Below are 5,420 nucleotides of genomic sequence, written 5' to 3'. Positions count from 1 at the left end.
CATTTATACTACAGCATTTGTCTTAGGAGCCTTGAAAACTCCTAACATCAAATTGGCGCCGTTGCCAAATTCTGAGTAGATTTAAACATTGAGATTTAGTCAATTGCTTGAGACTAAGTCATTTTTATTTTCTTTTGTTACTGACTCTTCTTCACCTCCCTTTAATCTACAGGTGTATGAACTTGCGGAGCAGGGGTCCATCAAACCTAGTTCCAAGAGCAGCAGACATCAGAGCTTTAGAGAGAGAGTGTGCTAGAAAGAGAAGAGAAGAAGAACATCAGGCTCAATTGCAGAGACTGAACACTGACATGGGAGACGTTCATCAAGAAGATGCAGGCGTCAATGGCGCTAACAACAATGGTCCACCTAACCAACAGCGAGCAGCTCGACCCATTGGCACTTACGACCGTCCAAACATTCATGGTCATAGATTGGGAATCCGAGCACCCGCTGTGGCAGCCAACAACTTTGAGATCAAGTCAGGACTCCTCAACGTGATCGAGAACAACAAGTATCATGGCTTGGCTCTAGAGGATCCATTTGATCACTTGGACAGGTTCGACAGCTACTGTGGGTTGTCAAAAACCAATGGTGTGTCCGAAGATGCCTTAAAGCTCAAGCTATTCCCTTTCTCTTTGGGGGATAAGGCACGTCAGTGGGAGAAGTCTCTACCCAGCGACTCCATTACCACTTGGGATGACTGCAAGAAAGCATTCTTGGAGAAGTTCTTCTCTACTTCAAGAACTGCTAAGCTGAGAAACGAGATCTCCAGCTTTCAACAGAAGGGCTTGGAAGGTTTCAGTGAAGCCTGGGAGAGATTCAAGGGCTACCAAGCTCAATGCCCACACCATGGTTTCTCTAAGGAGAGCTTGCTGAGCACATTCTACCGTGGTGCTCTCCCTAAGTACAGGGCCAGACTGGATACAGCTAGTAATGGGTTCTTCTTGGGGAGAACTGAGGAGGATGCAGAGGAGCTGGTTGACAACATGGTTAAGAGTGATGCAGTCTACAGTGGAGACCACGACAGAGGCAGTAGAACTGATGATAAGCAGACGAGGAAGGAATTGAAGGCTCTACAGGATAAGATAGACATCCTCATTGCTGATAAAGCTACCCAAGAGCAGCTGCACTTTGTTGGCAACCCAAGCCAAGAGACACCAGTTGTTGTCCATGAAGTTGAGGGTTTGGAAGGTCAGGAAGAGCTGTGTTTCATCAACAACAATGGTAGCTGGTACAAGAAAGAACCCAACTTTCAGTACAACAACTACCAACAGAAATCCTATTCCAACAACCAACAGAGTGGTTATCAGCCTCGGAACAATCAGCAAGGCAGCTATCAACCTCAGCAAAACCCTCCTCCTGGTTTCAACAACAAGGGCAACCATTCTTCCCAACAACAATCTAATCCCTCTACCTCCACTCCTCAAGTCAGCAGCACTGATGCTCTACTGAAACAAATCCTGGAGTCTCAAACAAGAAGTGAGAAGCATGTTGGCTATGAGTTGAAGAATCTTCACTCAAAGATTGATGGGAGCTACAATGAGCTCAACAACAAGTTCAGAGCTTTGGAGAACCAGTTTGCTGCCATGAACACTCAACAAAATCGCCAACAAGGTTCTCTACCTGGAAAATCTGAGCAAAACCCCAAGGAAACCATGAAAGCTATCACTCTCAGGAGTGGTAAGGAGTTACCTCAGAGAACTCTCACCAAGGATGCTGAGAAACAAAGTGAGGGGGTTGCCATCACCATAGATGATGAAGTGGTGATTGTTGATGAGAAGATCAATGACGAGATCTTGGAAAAGATAGTGGAAGCAAAAGGAAAAGGAAAGGTTGGAGAAGAGAAGAAAACAGTTAAAGATGGTGAAGTTGTCACTCCTGCAAGTGAAAACTCTTTTGTTCCTCCTGCCTATGAACCCAAGCTTCCATTCCCAGGTCGATTCAAGAGGCAGCTGCTAGAGAAGTACAAAGCTTTGTTTGACAAGCAAATGAGTGAAGTCCAGGTCACAATGCCCATTATTGATGCTTTCATGCTGATCCCTCAGTACAGCAAGTTCCTCAAAGATGCTGTAGCTGCAAAGAAGAAAGAGATGGAGGGCATGGTGATTCTCACTCATGAGTGCAGTGCTATCATTCAGAGACTGGTCATTCCAAAGAAGCTAGAAGATCCAGGATGCTTCACATTACCTTGTGCTCTTGGACCTATGGTATTTGATAGATGTCTCTGCGATTTGGGAGCTAGTGTCAGCTTGATGCCCCTATCTGTTGCTAAGAAGCTGGGTTTCACTCAGTACAAGAAGTGTAGACTTTCTCTGGTATTGGCTGATCGTTCAGTGAAGTACCCTGTGGGTATCTTAGAGGACCTCCCAGTGATGGTTGGAAATTATGAGATCCCTACAGACTTTGTGGTGCTTGAAATGGGTGAAGAAGCTCAAGATCCTTTAATCCTTGGAAGACCTTTCTTAGCCACAGCAGGAGCTATTGTTAATGTTAAAGAAGGCAAGATTGATCTCCATCTGGGTAAAGGGCACGTTCTGCATTTCGACATCAAGGAAGTAATGAGGAGGCCAACAGTTCAAGGACAAGTGTTCTACATCGAAGAGATGGATGCCCTTGCTGATGAACTCCTTGAAGAGTTGTCACTAGAGGACCCTCTACAGCATGCTTTAACTGTAGAGAAGGAGGCTGAGGTGATTGAGAACCTGGAGAGTACTGCCTATGGGATGATGCTGGATTCACACCAGGCGTTTTTCAGTAAGGACCAGTACGAGGAGCTTCCACAGATGGTTCACCAACAAGTCTCAGTCACTCAACAAGAGGACAACCAGCAGGATGACTGGAGTGAACTTAAGGCACCTAAAGTGGAGCTTAAACCTCTTCCCCATGGTGTAAGGTATGCATTCCTTGGTCCTAATGAAACTTACCCTGTCATTGTGAGTAGTGAACTTACTGAAAATGAGCTATCTGAACTTTTGAAAACACTTAAAAGATTTAGAAAGGCAATAGGTTACTCACTAGATGACATCAAGGGGATATCACCCTCTTTGTGCATGCATAGGATACATCTTGAGGATGAATCAATGACTTCTATCGAGCATCAAAGAAGGTTAAATCCTAACCTGAAGGATGTTGTAAAGAAAGAGATTCTTAAACTCCTAGATGCTGGTGTTATTTACCCTATCTCAGATTCTAAATGGGTATCACCTGTGCATGTTGTACCAAAGAAAGGTGGTATCACTGTGATCAAGAATGACAAGGATGAATTGATACCAACAAGAACCATCACAGGTCATAGAATGTGCATTGATTACCGAAAACTAAACTCTGCATCTAGAAAGGATCATTTTCCACTACCATTTATTGATCAGATGCTTGAGAGACTTGCAAATCACCCATTCTATTGTTTCCTTGATGGGTACTCAGGATTTTTCCAAATCCCCATACATCCCAATGATCAAGAGAAAACGACATTCACATGTCCCTATGGTACCTTTGCATATCGAAGGATGCCATTTGGTCTATGTAATGCTCCAGCCACCTTTCAAAGGTGCATGATGTCAATTTTCTCTGATCTGATTGAGGATGTTGTGGAGGTATTCATGGATGATTTCTCTGTCTACGGATCTTCGTTTTCTGCTTGTTTGTCAAATTTGTGCAGGGTCCTACAGAGATGTGAAGACACCAACCTTGTGCTGAATTGGGAGAAGTGTCACTTCATGGTCAAGGAAGGGATTGTGCTAGGACACAAGATTTCAGAGAAGGGGATTGAGGTGGATAAAGCCAAAATCGATGTTATGGTTGGTCTGCCTCCACCAAAGACAGTGAAAGACATCCGGAGTTTTCTTGGTCATGCTGGATTCTACAGGAGGTTCATCAAGGATTTCTCCATGATCACTAGACCTTTGACCAGGCTGCTGTGCAAGGAAGCTACCTTCAGTTTTGATGTGGAATGTCTACAAGCTTTCAAGAAGCTGAAAGGTGAACTCGTTAGTGCCCCAATTGTCCAGCCACCTGATTGGGATCTCCCTTTTGAGATCATGTGTGACGCCAGTGACTATGCTGTGGGAGCTGTTCTGGGGCAGAAGAAAGATGGCAAAACCCATGTGATCTACTATGCCAGCCAAACCCTCAATGATGCTCAGATGAGGTATGCCACAACAGAGAAGGAGATGCTGGCAATTGTTTTTGCCTTTGAGAAGTTCAGGAGCTACTTGGTTGGGTCTAAAGTCATTGTCTACACAGATCATGCTGCCTTGAGACACCTTTTGGCCAAGAAGGATGCAAAACCCAGGCTTTTGAGGTGGATCCTTTTGCTCCAAGAGTTTGATATGGAGATCAAGGACAAACCTGGAGTTGAGAATGGAGTAGCTGATCATTTGTCCAGGTTGAGGGTAGAGTCTGGTATCCCTATTGACGAAGGACTTCCTGAGGAGCAGATCATGGCTATCGAAGCAGTGATAGCAGTTTGTGAGACTGGTAGGAAGCTGGAAGAAGTCAAAGCAACAGAGGAGAAAGAACCTTGGTATGCTGATTTGGTGAACTACCTAGCCACAGGAAGAGAACCTTTGAATCTTGTAGGGTATGCCAAGAAGAAGTTCTACAAGGATGTGAAAAGATATTACTGGGACGAACCCTACCTCTACATTCTCTGCAAAGATCAGCTTTATAGGAGAGTGGTTGCAAATGAGGAGATTGATGGGATCCTTGCACAGTGTCATGGATCATCCTATGGAGGTCACTTTGCCACCTTCAAAACAGTTGCAAAAGTATTACAAGCTGGATTCTGGTGGCCACATATGTTCAAGGATACACAAGACTTTGTTTCGAAGTGTGATTCTTGCCAAAGAAGAGGAAACATCACCAAGAGGAATGAGATGCCTCAAAATCCAATCCTTGAAGTTGAAGTGTTTGATGTCTGGGGTATTGACTTCATGGGACCATTTCCATCATCTTTTGGCAACAAATATATCCTTGTGGCTGTTGATTATGTCTCCAAATGGGTGGAAGCCATTGCAAGCCCCACCAATGATGCTAGAGTTGTAATCAAGATGTTCAAGAGCATCATCTTCCCAAGGTTTGGAGTTCCAAGAGTTGTAATCAGTGATGGAGGTTCCCACTTCATTAACAAACTGCTTGAGGGACTTCTCAAGAAGAACGGTGTGAAGCACAAGGTGGCAACTCCTTATCATCCCCAAACAAGTGGCCAAGTTGAGATTTCTAACAGGGAGATCAAATCTATCCTGGAGAAGATTGTGGGGATTACAAGGAAGGATTGGTCCAATAAGCTTGACGATGCACTTTGGGCTTATAGGACAGCGTACAAGACACCACTGGGCACCACACCTTTCAACCTAGTGTATGGGAAAGCTTGCCATTTGCCAGTGGAGCTTGAGTACAAGGCACTATGGGCAATAAAGTTG

The 5,420-nt window shown here is 44.6% G+C and overlaps 1 non-coding gene across 1 annotated transcript; it reads right to left on the bottom strand.

Annotated features, from left to right (window-relative positions):
- Window positions 1-749: 749 nt before the first annotated feature.
- Window positions 750-856, bottom strand: LOC125598124. The gene has a single exon (XR_007332214.1). It is a non-coding gene; the product is annotated as a small nucleolar RNA R71 (small nucleolar RNA).
- Window positions 857-5,420: the final 4,564 nt, after the last annotated feature.

This window comes from Brassica napus, unplaced genomic scaffold (assembly GCF_020379485.1).
Source record: "Brassica napus cultivar Da-Ae unplaced genomic scaffold, Da-Ae ScsIHWf_1630;HRSCAF=2246, whole genome shotgun sequence".
Classification (NCBI taxonomy): Eukaryota; Viridiplantae; Streptophyta; class Magnoliopsida; order Brassicales; family Brassicaceae; genus Brassica; species Brassica napus.
This window is presented reverse-complemented; position numbering and strand designations above follow the sequence as displayed.